We start from the raw sequence: 14,985 nt of genomic DNA on the forward strand, positions 1-14,985 counted from the left end.
CCAATGCATTTTTCTACAGGCTCATGAAACAGTATTTTTAAATACACCAATGACACTACTTCTTAAATAAAACCGTTTGTTGGTCGTCACTTATTCACAACTTTTAATTTTTTTTATCTAGATGGCCTTTAGTCCCATTCTCAGTTTGATTATGAAAATAAATTTAGGTTTGGGGAGGAGGATTATTATTATAGTGACCAGAGAAGACGGTCGCTTATGGCAAACCGTTTTAATATTTAATCTCTAGACTGGATATATATTGCAGATATCTGTAATTCAGTTGTTCCTAGTCAAAAAGGACATTTTTGATATCCACAGTGACATTCTTCCCATTTCAGATATCTACAACCCAGTTGTTAGTAGTCGTAATTTTAATGTCAGATATCTAAAATCAAAAAACCATTCCTGATATACATAATGTGATTTTGAATATCTAGAATACTAGTAAAAATGTCATACTGGATATCCACAACTCGTATTATGACTAGTAAAAATGCAATTTCAGATATCTACAGTTAAAATTTAGACTAGACACAATGCAATTGCGGACATCCACAAATGTATACTTCTTGCTCCGATGCACTTCAGTGCATTTTTAATAAATTACATGATTGTCTGTCTGACTTGACTATCTGTTTGATAATTATCTGACAGTCTGCTGTAGTGTAATATGGGTCAAATCTGACTAAAGACATTATAGCCTGTCATACTGTGTGTGACATTCTTCATAATCGATAACCAATTTTAAGTTGGTGTGCCTTGACATCCTGGTTTGACCTTTGATGTGCCTTAGCCCCAAAAAGGTTGAAACGCTCTACTTCAGAAGTTTTATTTGGAGGGGAATTGGTGGGAATTCCCTGGTCATATTTTGCCATGTCTTTGGAGAATACATATAAAGTAATGAATTACAGCATTTTATGGATGAGGGTGGCTGCAAGAACAAAATGAAAGAAAAAACAGTTAAGAATTGACTTCAGTCATTTTCTCCATTCAGTAATTGCCATAATTTTCAGAACGTCTGTGATGTGTAGTCAAAGCTGATGTGTTTAGACAGGTCACAAAGACATTAATAGCAGTGTCTGAACAATCTCCCTGTCTCTCTCTCTCTCTCTGTCTCCCTCTCTCTCTCTCTCTCTGGTTGGATGCTGGGTGTGTGAGAGCATGTTCTCAGTGAAAGGACTGGGGAAAAAGGCTGTTCCCTTGAATTCTGTTTGTGTCTCTTTCTCCTTTTTCCTTCTACTCATCATTTTTTAACACTGGGTGAAAAATATATAGTATTGTATATATTTCAGATGCCTCCTGGACAATGCTGTGTTTATAGGGCAGCTATAAATGTAATGTCAATATCTGAATGTGGAGGATGGTTATAACATCAAAATTTCCATAAAACAACTATAGGAGCCTAATGCATAATGCCTATGAAATGTTAGTTTTGTGTTTGTATTTGCGCATCAGCTTGTGGGTTTACAGTTGTCATGCATGTCAGGTGGGTGTAGGTGTAGGTAGTGTTTGAAAGAATGAGGGAACATATTCACCTGTTCACCGGTATGGCAGCATGGAGAGGGGAGGAGTAGGGAGTGTGTATTTTTTGTTGACCCACTTACTGTTTTAGATGCTCATGGTTTTTCCTTTGCTTTACCTTGCTATTCTAGTGTTCAGGTTTGACGTCTGAAATAGTCTTGTTTTGATTTGTGGAAATAAACGATCGAACGTAGATGCCTGGAAGCTGGATTTTTATTGTTTGTAGCAAGTCAGTGGTGCAGAACTCCTCTCAGTTACTTTTTAGTTTGTTCATAGTCACTATAACAACCATTTGTCTGGATTAACATTTTTAATAATGTTATGATGAAATGTCATAAAAAAGTCCAGCTCTAGAAGTGATTTACAGGATAATTTTATTCTTTGAAAAGCCAGTGTTTTGTTTTCCTTCTCCCTGTGTAGACTCAGAGACTATAAACTCACTCAGCAGTCCTGTGAAACTATCGCCTCAGCTCTGACGTCAGTGAACTGCCCCCTGAGAGAACTGGACCTGAATAACACTGGTCTTCAGGATTCAGGAGTGACGATGCTCTATGCCGCACTAAAGAATCCAAACTGTCAACTGGAAATACTGAGGTCAGTCATTCTGAATGGAGCAACGTGTTGATAAGTTTTACAGTCATTCAATTAAATGATAAACATGTGAACAGTGTTAAAAAGAATGAGTGGATGATGTCATTGCAAATAAATGGAGTTTTAATTCCACTCAAGCTGGACACTGGGACAAAGGGCAGTTTGATTAGTGAGAGTGATATCAGAGCAGTGAAAATAAAGCCTCACATTCACGGGAAGGCCGTACAGCTCAAGGCCTACAGTGGACAACACATGGAAACTAAGGGCACATACAGACTCAGAGTTAAAGTAAAGGAGAGAGAAGATCACCTTATGTTTGTTGTGGTGTCAGATAGGCGTGACTGACTTTTGGGTGATGAGACTTGTGAGGACTTAGACCCAGTTAAAAGGGTTTACTGTATCAGCAGCTCCAATGATCAGATCTATAGTGTAGATGTAATTGTGCAGAGATTTCCAGATGTCTTTAAAGAGTTTGGTATTCTAGCATTCACATATAAGATATGATTGAAGGACGACATGCAGTCAGTAGTCCATGCTCCCAGGAGGGTCCCAGAGCCACTTAGAGATTGTCTAAAGAAAGAGTTAGACAGAATGGTGTCTCTAGGAGTGATAAAGAAAGTGGAAGAGCCCACAGAATGGGTGAATTCAATGGTCTGTGTCAAAAAAGCAAATGGTGATCTGCACATGTGCATGGACCCAAAAGATTTAAATGTAAATATCAAACCTAATGCAAACATGATCAAATTCCTACAAGGGAAGAACACAAAGTACAGCACAAAGTAGTGTACATTTAACACTACGTTTGGGCGTTTTTTGTTTTGGAAGGGACTGCCGTTTGGAATTTCCTCCGCTCCTGAAATATTTCACTGTGCCATGGGACATACTGTTGAGTACATAGACGGTGTGTGTGTTCATGTAGACAACATTGTGTTATGCGGTGTGTGTTTATGCAGACAACATTGATCATCCTCATTGCATGTAATACAGACTTTTTGGTGACAAGCTTTCAGGAGATGGTGTTAAGCTGGACAAGAACAAGGTGCAAACGATCCTCAACACGCCCAGACTCACTGACAAAAAGTCTGTAGTACATGCAATGGGGATGATCAGTTTCAGAAAATTCAGACTGAACCTGTCTTCACAAACAGTTTACCTGAGAGAACTGTTACATCATACAAGTGAATTCAAGTGGACTGAGAATCATGAACAAGAATGGGAGAGACTGAAAACCAATCTAACTACAGAGTCAATAGTCAGCTTCTCTGACTCAAAGAAACCAACCAAGATATCCACTGATCCACTGACGGTTGTCACATATGCCTCAAGGACGATGACTCAGACTGGGAGAGAATGTCTAGGGTTAGTGTATGGGGTTGAGAAAGTCCACAGCTATGTGTACGGCTCAAATCAAAAGTGATTGTGGATGAAACTGCAAAAGACAAAGTTTGCAAAGGGTCATAACAAATCTTAAGAAGAACTTTGCAGAACACTACAGCTTTTATCATCTAAGTTCAAGTCTGCTGTATGATCAGTCAAACGGCAGAGCCAAGAAAGGAGTTCATATTGTCAAACAGCTGCTTAAGGAGGTGACAGACAATAAATCAGATCCTTATTTAGCTCTGTTAAGTTACCGAGCTTCACCTGTGCAACATGATGTGTCTCCTGCTGAACTTTTTTGAGTCACAAATTATGCATCATGCTTCAAAAGAAAAAAAAATCAAGCTCTTGAAAAAGAGGCAAAAAGCAAATGATGACTTTCAGTGCATGACACTGTGAGAGTTGAAGATTCAAACACCTGGAAAATAAAGACACAGTTCCAAAGGTAGTGGGTCCAAGATCTTAAACAGTCAGGACGGAGGATGGACAAACCCTTAGGAGGAATCGTCAGTCTCTTCTGAAAACGAGAGAGACTCTGCAGGAGCAGACTAATGGAGGAGATACAGTCTGTGATTCATCATCTGATCCAGTTTACAATGTTACATCAGAACCAGCACCACTGCAAGACAACGCTGGTCCAGCTGAACATACATACTAACCTGTGTTGAGAAGATCCACACACACTGTCAAACCACCTGACAGGCTGAATCTGTAAAAGAAAAGAGAAAAAAAATCCGTGAAACGGGACACTGACATTGTCCATCTGAAATGGAATTTGAGATGAATAGTTGAACTGACACTTAACATTTAAAAAAAGAGAGAGAAACGCACTTATGTTTGTTTCTTTTGGAAATTTCTTTGGACTTCATTTCAGTTTAATCGTATGCAAAGGTTTTGTGGGAGAGAATTCTCAGCCTGGGCCAGATATGACCGAGAATCCAGCCACACTCATCATCTTCTTATAAAAAGACAGTCATAATTTTCAGAGTCTGATGCAGTACACATTTATTGCATAAACTCAGAGCAGCATACAACAAACAGAGCCGGTCCTGGGAGTGACTAACTAACCGGTACACATCACCTATAGTTATACAAAAGTCATGTCAGGGATTATCCAATGATTGTCAAGACAGTCATTAGAGGACTTCCCATCTTCTTTGCCTATGTTGTTAGACACCTTCATTTCCTAATGATGTAATCAGGAACTGACGTCTTGACCCAGGCCAAACTCAGAAATAAGTGAGAATACTGTCTTACATCAGCACCCGCACTGATAAATAAACAAAAATGAATGAGTGCTTGTTAGAGAATACAAAGAATAAATGAGAGCACTCTTTCATCTTATCATAGTGCCCTTGGCTATATTCCAACACAGTCAGACTTCTCATCTTCTCCAAAAAAGGCTCACACCATGTAACCTTGAATGTTTGACCATCAGCACTCTCTGCACAGAGACAAACTCAATGACCTTTCTATTCCTCCATTTACAGATCACATCTTTATAAAAGAATTTCATACATTTACTTTAATATAAATGATTATATGGTTATAAATTCTTAAAGCAAAATAATTACTGACAAAGAATATAAATGATTATACTGATTAACTCACACAAAATGATTACATAACTATTACGATGTTTTCATAAACCAAAGAAACATTTTATTTCTCCAACAGTTTGTTCTTGCACAGTTTAATTTTATTATACGGAATAACTTGCTCTCGTGCCTCAAAGGAAAGGGGATATAGTGATATAAAAATAATTCTGTTGTGTAGTGACGTGCCAGACCCGCTAGATGGCGGTATTCTGTGTTGTAGAACACCCCAGTCCAGTCCGCTGGGGCCCTCGCCCCATCACCATCTAGGGACTCTGTAGTTCTATTGGGAGACTTCAATGCTCACGTTGGCAATGATGGAGAGACTTGGAGGGGAGTGATTGGGAGGAACGGCCTACCCGATCTGAACCCGAGTGGTGCTTTGTTATTGGACTTCTGTGCAAGTCATGGATTGTCCATAACGAACACCATGTTCGGGCATAAGGTAGCTCATAAGTGTACCTGGTACCAGAGCTCCTTAGGCCAACGGTCGATGATCGACTTTGTAGTTGTCTCATCAGACCTGCGGCCGTATGTGCTGGACACTCGGGTGAAGAGAGGGGCAGAGTTGTCAACTGATCATCACCTGGTGGTGAGTTGGATCAGATGGCGGGGGAGGCTGCCAGACAGACCTGGTAAACCCAAGCGCATAGTGAGGGTGAACTGGGAACGGCTGGCTGAGGACCCTGTACGGAAGATCTTCAACTCACACCTCCGGAGGAGCTTCTCCCTGATCCCGAGGGAGGCTGGGGACATGGAGTCTGAATGGACCCTGTTCAGAGCCTCCATTGTTGAAGCGGCAGCTTTGAGCTGTGGCCAGACGGTCGTTGGTGCCTGTCGTGGCGGCAACCCAAGGACCCGGTGGTGGACGCCACCGGTGAGGGAAGCCGTCAGGCTGAAGAAGGAGGCCTTCCGGGCTTGGCTAGCACGGGGGACTCCGGAATTGGCTGAGAGGTACCGGCACGCCAAAAGGGCAGCAGCGACGGCTGTCATGGAAGCAAAAACTCGGGTATGGGAGGAGTTTGGGGAGGCCATGGAAAAGGACTTTCGGTTGGCCTCAAAGAGGTTCTGGCAAACCGTCAGGCGACTCAGGAAGGGCAGGCAGGGCCTCGTCCAGGCTGTTCTCAGCAGGGACGGGGAGGTCCTGACCTCAACTGAGGATGTGGTCGGACGGTGGAAGGAACACTTTGAGGAGCTCCTAAATCCGACTGACACGCCCTCCATAGAGGAGGCAGGGCCAGAAGATTCAGGAGGGTCGTCACCCATCTCTCTGGCAGAGGTCACTGAGGCAGTTAGAAAACTCCACAGTGGCAAGGCGCCAGGGGTGGATGAGATCCGCCCTGAAATGCTGAAGGCTTTGGATGTTGTTGGGCTGTCATGGCTGGCACGCCTCTTCAACGTTGCGTGGGAGTCAGGGACAGTGCCTGTGGAGTGGCAGACGGGGGTGGTGGTCCCCATTTTTAAAAAAGGGGACCGGAGAGTGTGCTCCAATTATCGGGGTATCACACTACTCAGCCTCCCTGGGAAAGCCTACTCTAGGGTACTGGAAAGGAGACTGCGGCCGATTGTCGAACCTCGGATACAGGAGGAACAATGTGGATTCCGTCCTGGCCGTGGAACAACGGACCAGCTGTTCACCCTCGCAAGGATACTGGAGGGATCATGGGAATTTGCCAATCCAGTCTACATGTGTTTTGTGGACCCGGAGAAGGCTTACGATCGTGTCCCCCGGGGTGTCCTGTGGGGGGTACTGCGGGAGTATGGGGTGCCAGGTTCGCTGCTGCGAGCCATTCGGTCCCTGTACAACCGCAGTGAGAGCTGTGTCCGTATTCTCGGCACAAAGTCAAAGTCATTCCCAGTGAGTGTTGGACTCCGCCAGGGCTGTACCTTGTCTCCGATCTTGTTCTTAATTTTCATGGACAGGATCTCAAGGCGCAGTCGGGGTGAGGAGGGTGTCCAGTACGGTGGCCTTAGGATTGCGTCTCTGCTTTTTGCAGATGATGTGGTTCTGTTGGCCTCATCAAACTGTGACCTCCAGCACGCATTGGGGCGGTTTGCAGCCGAGTGTGAAGCGGTCGGGATGAGGATCAGCACCTCCAAGTCCAAGGCCATGGTCCTATGCCGGAAAAAGGTGGCTTGCCCCCTCCGAGTTGGGACTGAGTTCCTGCCTCAGGTGGAGGAGTTCAAGTATCTCGGGGTCTTGTTCACGAGTGAGGGTAAAATGGAGCGGGAGATTGACAGGCGGATCGGGGCGGCGGCGGCAGTCATGCGGTCGTTGTACCGGACCGTCGTGGTGAAGAAGGAGCTGAGTCAGAAGGCAAGGCTCTCAATTTACCAGTCGATCTTTGTTCCAACCCTCACCTATGGTCACGAACTCTGGGTAGTGACCGAAAGAATGAGATCGCGGATACAAGCGGCGGAAATGAGCTTCCTCCGCAGGGTGGCTGGGCGCACCCTTAGGGATAGGGTGAGGAGCTCGGACACCCGGGAGGAGCTTGGAGTAGAGCCGCTGCTCCTCCGCATTGAAAGGAGTCAGTTGAGGTGGTTCGGGCATCTAGTCAGGATGCCTCCTGGGCGCCTCCCTATGGAGGTGTTCCGGGCGCGACCAACTGGGAGGAGACCCCGGGGAACACCCAGGACACGTTGGGAGAAATATATATCTCGGCTGACCTGGGAACGCCTTGGGATCCCCCAGGAGGAGCTGGTGGATGTAGCCGGGGAAAGGGATGTCTGGGCGACCCTCCTCAGCCTGCTGCCACCACGACCCGGTCCCGGATAAGCGGCAGAAAATGGATGGATGGATGGATGGATGGAGAATACCCCAGTGACGTTTTGAGTAGCTACTTTACGACACTTTGATTCGTAGAGCGGCAGTTTTAACTGAAATGTCAAGAGCGGTAATCTCGTGTCACAAGCCTGTAATTAAAACAGTGATTAATTCAAACGGTTCATTCATTTAATGATAATGAACATCACAGTGACCGACGTGCATTGAATGTGTCGGAAATCTGGGATTTTTCGGATGGCTGTCTCGTTTGCGATTCTATAAAGTAAGTTTCTTGTTTCTTTTACATATTTGTGCAATAACTGTCAGAGGGATGTTAGTTATGGGAATGCAAAAAATTGTCTCTCTCTCTGTGGACTTGCACTCGGAGTCCAGTCACTGGGGAAAAAAAATAAATATCTGTGTAATTATTTTTACCTCAACATTTCTGACACACTCAGCTGAATGTATGTGGTTGTTTTAGCATCGTACAAGCAGAACCCAGTTTGAAAGGTTATGAATCCACCACAGCAGTGACGGCTGGTTGTGATATTGGGTGGGTGGGCTAACAAGTGGATTATACCCATCAGTAGTTTACACTGCAGCAACAGCAGCATCACATCCGAGATACCAAGTCACAGCAAGGACAATATATACCTTGTTATAGCAAGTGTTCTACAACACCACCATAGAGAGGTACCCACAAGAATGGCCTGATGCCAACGAACTCTGTATCTGCCCTCCCCCCACACACACACACAGGCTATATACAATTTAACTATTTTCCTCTGTACACATTAGCACATGCCATTTTAACAAAAACAAAATATGCAAGAACGATGGAATGATAGGCTGCATGATAGAACAGAATGCTCCATCACGTAGCCTACAATGTCAGAAAAGGGTCAACCTAGAGATGCACTGCAAAACGTGTTCCAACTGTAATGACTGCCCATAGATACTGCAACTGTTTTTTTTTATCACAACCGTTTTGCAACACAGGGCCACGATTTAGAGGGACAGCCGGGGGCATCCGTACTGCACATAGGTGAAATTCATGGACCGGTGCAAGGCAAACAAAAGTGAAAGCATTTGCCAAGAATGTTTTCGTAAATCAAGAACGAAAGTTGGAGGATCGAAGATGACCAGAACTGTCCTAGTCCCGACCGTAAACAATGCCGACCTGCGATGCCGCAGCGTCCCCTACAACCCGCCGGGCAGTGTGAGGGAAACCAGTGAGTCTTTGGGTTCTGGGAGGGAGTACGGTTGCAAAGCTGAAATTTACAGGAATTCACAGTCCAAGCCGTGTCTCTTCCAACAAGCAAGCATGGGAAACAGAAAAGCGAATTCTTAGCTACACTTATCGCTAGCCAGTCCTTTCATTAAAGCCAAGTTACAAAACTTACGATTTTGTCGTTTGTCCTTTTGTGTTATTTGAACGTCGTCTAGACGATGTGTCCCCAGTCTCTTCACTTCCAATTTTTCCACCAACGACATCGAAGAAAATGGATGTGAAAGTAAATAATCCGCCTCGTTCATGCTAACGCCCACCATTGCCACAGTCGCTCACTTCTTTCTCCCCACTCTCATACATGCGGGTGCTACAGTAGCACCACACTGTATGTACCGTCTGTACATTCGCTGTCATTGGTCAAAAGTAAATGGGCTGTGGGCTGAATTAATTTAGCCCAAATGATCAGCAAACCAAGGGGGCGTGGCATGACACCTGTCACTCACTTTACTCCATGAAGATGAATGGTAGCTGATGCTACTGTGTTTGGGCTATAAAAAATAAGTCCATTTGGATTTATCCTGTGTTTTTCTTGCGACTGTTTGGTGCCGTTGCTGCTCTAGGTTCCACCAAAATGTAAAACAATCTGTTCTAAGTTTTTTTTAACAATAATTTTCTCATCTTTATTGTAAAAGATAGGGAGGGCTTAACCCTGCTAGCCCATTTATAACAGCCGTCCCTGCACCACAGTAGGGCTTTCTACAGGTCAGTGTGATCAGTTTGAACCGGTGAGAGAAGCTGGCAGATCTCGGCTCTTTTTGCTGTAGTCATTATTGGGGTCACTAACTGTCTAAGAGATTTTACCTGCACACTTGATCACTCTCTTATTATATAAGCAGAATTTATGAAATTTCATAGAGGACTTTGCAATCGGTTTCTTAGGCTATTTTAAGCCGTCTTTTTTTAAGCAACCAAAGCCAGTGGGAAACCGAGAGACTTGCTAACGGCCGGAGAGCGAGGGGTGAATTTTCTGAGGTCAAATTTGAGAGAGACCGACAAGCGTCGAGTGTCTGGGAAATGTCGGATTCTCTGTGTCTTTCTTCTTTACCCTCGTGTACAAAGTAAGTTTCGTGTTCTTTTTAAATACCTGTGGAAAACCGCCAGTAAACTGTTTAGTGTATTTATTCAGACGGGGTTTGAACGAATAAGATATTGTAATTAGTCTCTGAATACCGTTATTTACACGCGCTGTTAGCCTCAGTGCAGTGGCGACGGTCACAGAGTTGAAAAGTTTCTCTTCGATTTGACGGCAAGTAATTCAACATTTATATTACCGGTCTCAGGCGGGGTCGCCTGAGCTGGTGTAACTGGTAGAGTGATGGAAAACCAGACACAAGTTAATGTGTGAAATGTTCTGGCGATTTCTCTAATTGCTTTTCCTTTTTTTGTTTTTTTTAAAAAACTAAACTCATTTTCTTTCTCACAGGTACAGGTAAGTATATTCATTTCAAACAAACAAAATCATTTCTTTTACAGGTTTCAATCAAATGTCTAATGCACAAAGAGAAGAAACTACAATTTACATTACGTTTGAATATTCATCACCAGTTATGCAAGATTACACACCTAATAACCGACAACATAGTAAGCATTTAACGAATAGGAAATGCGAAACATTCCAGTAGAAATGTATAACTCATCTACCGAAGACACTTTCAATGCTGCATAACGACCATAAGGAAGCGCCATTCCAATGGTCTGTATGTAGCACATTGTAAGTCACAGAGGCGCCCATCTTAGAACAATGACGCACCCTCCGTGTAGTGAATCGATTTACGTACATAAACGGAACATTAAATACACATTTGACATTCACATAACCTCCTTTTACTTACTAAACACATTAGCTACACTTCCATGCTACTCTAGTAGCTTCAAAATGACTCGATCTTTGTACTCGAGTTAAGCTTCATCTACACACTCATTAGCTTGCAACATCGGCAATTCCGCTTTCGCAAAATAAACCCCAAAAGAATGATTTTACTAACCGTAAAACTTTCCTAAAACAGTCTCTACATACTCCTCAAAGTTTTAAGAGTTACCCAATATGTATTTCGTTATACATTTTATGAGATTTTAACAGTTTGACCCACCTGGTAGAGTGATGGAAAACCAGACACAAGTTAATGTGTGAAATGTTCTGGCGATTTCTTTAATTGCTTTGCCTTTTGACCTTCGCCACAACCAAAGGCTTCCCTATCACTGCTGGCACTGCGCCATCTACAGGATTGATGTTAAATAGCATATAATAAACTTGAAACTCATAGAGATGGATATTACTCTGTTTTAGAGACTGTTTGAAATACAAAATGAAAAATGAAACTAAAAATAGAGGGGTGTCTTTTTTTATTTTTCCTTTATATCTATAAAATTAACTCCAATTAATTTCCAGTCCACTACATTTAGAATAACAGTTTCAACGGTAAATGAACAATCTTTCAGTTGCTGTGGTAAATTTGAGTTTCTTCTCATACAAGTAACCATACTTGTCATCAAATTCACCAACTGTGCTTTTGATCTTTACATGGTTAATGAGTTGGCCAGTAAACAGGGTGTCTGTCTCGCTTTTGTTCTGTGTGGAACATGGCTGGTCCTTTTAATATGAACTTGACTGACAGTTTTATAAGTGTTGTCCTTTTTGATCTCTTATCTCTTATTTAAATTTTCATTAGTCTCTCCAGTTTAAAGTGTACAGTTAACTACAACTTCCCAAAAATATCACACTGTGTGTTTGAGCAATTTAAGCAAATTTTTCACAACATTTAACACCTTTTTGTCAAACTCTATGAGTACAATTGTTAATTCTTAAATGAGTGAATGCTAATGTTCTCTCTCTCTCTCTCTCTCTCTCTCTCTCCAGACTTGATAGTTGTAAACTGACTGAACAGTCCTGTTCATCTATAGCCTCAGTTCTACAGTCAGTAAACTGTCCCCTGAGAGAACTGGACCTGAGTAACAATGACCTTCAGGATTCAGGAGTGAAGTTTCTCTGTGAGGGGCTGAAGAATCCACACTGTAAACTGGAGATACTGAGGTCAGTATTAGTCAGGAACTGAAAAATGGCAGGTTATCCACTCTGAGGGCAGTTATACAGCTGCGCTATTGAATCTCTTCTGTGGAAACTGAGATGGGACCTTATGGGGTTTCCAGTAGCAGGAGACTATTGCACACCTGTGTGGCCATGAAGGGGATTTTTTTTCTTGCCCGCTATGAGGATTAAGTCAGGGGGTGTCGTCCTGTTTTGTTTGTTGTCAACCTGTGGGCATGTAAAGCCCTTTGAGACTGTAAACAGTGATATTTAAATAAAATTGAAAACTTGAAACTAAACCTGTTTTATCAGCAGATACTGGTGATGTGACAGTGTTTATTGCAAGACAGGAAGTTGTTCTGGCTCTTAACAGGAGTTTGATCTCATGTGGAAAATTCTGTTCAGCTAAAACTTGTTGGGATAAAACTTGTTTCTCTCTCTCTCTCTCTCTCTCTCTCTCTCTCCAGACTTGCTCTCTGTAAACTCACTGAACAGTCCTGTGAAGCTGTAGCCTCAGTTCTACAGTCAGTAAACTGTCACCTGGGAGAACTGGACCTGAGTAACAATGACCTTCAGGATTCAGGAGTGAAGTTTCTCTGTGTGGGACTGAAGAATCCACACTGTAAACTGGAGATACTGAGGTCAGTATTAGTCAGGAATGTAAATACAGTGTTTAAAATGACTATGTTCATATTAAAATGAGACCAGGTTGATTTGTAGTATGGTTATTAAAGTACTGTTGTGTGTGTGAAACATACTGATCATAAAAGTAGATGAATTTCCCCCAGTATCTGTAAGGCTAATGTTAGTAACTGGTCTGTGAGTTTAGTTAATGTGATAGTTTAAAAAAGTCAACATTTATGGTAAAACAGAGTGGAACCTTTACAATGAATCACACTTCACAAACCAGATGATGAGTTAATGTTTTCTGTCTGTATGTATGTTTATTTCTCTCTCTCTCCCTCTCTCTCTCTCTCTCTCTCTCTCTCTCTCTCTCTCTCTTTCTCTCTCTCTCTCTCTCTCTCTGTCTCTCTCTGTAGGTTGTCTGGTTGTTTAGTGACAGATGAAGGTTGTTCTTCTCTGGCTTCAGCTCTGAGTTCAAACCCCTCACACCTGAGAGTACTGGATCTGAGCTACAATCACCCAGGAGACTCAGGAGTGAAGCGTCTCTCCACACAGATGAATCAACACTGTCGACTTAAGTCAGTACAGTCTGTGTGTGTGTGTGTGTGTGTGTGTGTTTATGTGTAAGACTCATCCACTGTCTGTTGTGTGTTTTTGTAGTGTGGACCATGGTGGAGAATTCATGATCAAATCAGGATTAAGAAAATGTGAGTACACACACACACACACACACACACACACTGAGTTTGTTTCACCCATGGAAAAGAGACCATTTATCTAAATTTAAATTAAATTCCTGAAAAATACAACTTTTGCTCATCTTCAAAATAAATAAAGTGGAAAACTGGTCAGAAACGGGTTCAGGTCACGAGAGGGAAACACACAGGGTCAAGGGTCAAACAACAGTAACACACACACATCAACAATAACACACTCAGACTCCTTATAATAACATAATAATAATAATATAATACTGAGGTTTAAATAAAATAAATATAATATTTAATAATGTAATACTAATATAATAATATAATACTTTCCATTCAGTATAAAACACACACACACACAGAGTTGAGAGTGTGTGATGTGTTTTCTCCTCTAATTTCTCTTCTTCTCTGTAGATGCCTGTGATCTCACACTGGACCCAAACACAGCACACACACACCTCTCTCTGTCTGAGGGGAACAGAAAGGTGACACGTGTGGAAGAGAATCAGTCGTATCCTGATCATCCAGAGAGATTTGATCACTGGCCTCAGGTCATGTGTAGAGAGAGTCTGACTGGACGCTGTTACTGGGAGACTGAGAGGAGTGGAGGTTATGGTGTTATTATATCAGTGACATATAAAGGAATCAGGAGGAAAGGAGAGAGTGTTGACTGTGTGTTTGGAATCGATGAAAAGTCCTGGAGTCTGTGTTGCCGTCGTAACAGTTACTTTGCCCGTCACAATAATCGGGAAACTGTCATACCTCACGACCCCTCACACACACACAGAGTAGGAGTGTATCTGGACTGGTCGTCTGGAACTGTGTCCTTCTACAGCGTCTCCTCTGACACACACACACTCACACACTTACACACATTCCACTGCACATTCACTGAACCCCTCTATGCTGGGTTTTATGTTTATTATTCTGACTCCTCAGTGTCTCTGTGTCAGATAAAATAAACAAGCACACACACACACACACACATTCTTTTTCTCTCATTCACACACACACACACACACACAGTGTTGATATGTGTGTGTAAAGGAGGGGGACTGAGAGTGCAGTGTGAGGCCTTTTTCACACACTCACACACACATTCTTTTTCTCTTTTCCACACACACACACACACAGTGTTGATATGTGTGTGTAAAGGAGGGGGACTGAGAGTGCAGTGTGAGGCCTTTGCACTAGAAGTGCTGACGTCAGCATGCTAAGTGGCTATGCTAAGAAAATCATTCACAGGGCGCCGCCAGATTGGGGCGTTACACTGCGCATGTGTGCTAATGGGACTCTGATCGCGGAGCGGCACTATGGCAACGGAGGAGGGGTTACACTGAGGTCACGCACGTCACTTTACAGGTCCACAAGCATTGGATCCTTTATGCTGTGTTCAATACGGCTATGTGGCTATTACGTATTGGCAGGGACTAGCATACATATACAAATGCGTATCTTAGTGACGGCAGCGAAATTACAGTCATTGT

General features: G+C 42.9%; 1 protein-coding gene across 1 annotated transcript in view; it reads left to right on the top strand.

The window, feature by feature from the left end:
* Positions 1-14,985, top strand: part of LOC115821769 (nuclear factor 7, brain) — a 282,027-nt gene that overhangs the window by 263,049 nt on the left and 3,993 nt on the right.

The sequence above is a fragment of the Chanos chanos genome, chromosome 9 (assembly GCF_902362185.1).
Source record: "Chanos chanos chromosome 9, fChaCha1.1, whole genome shotgun sequence".
NCBI classification, from domain to species: domain Eukaryota; kingdom Metazoa; phylum Chordata; class Actinopteri; order Gonorynchiformes; family Chanidae; genus Chanos; species Chanos chanos.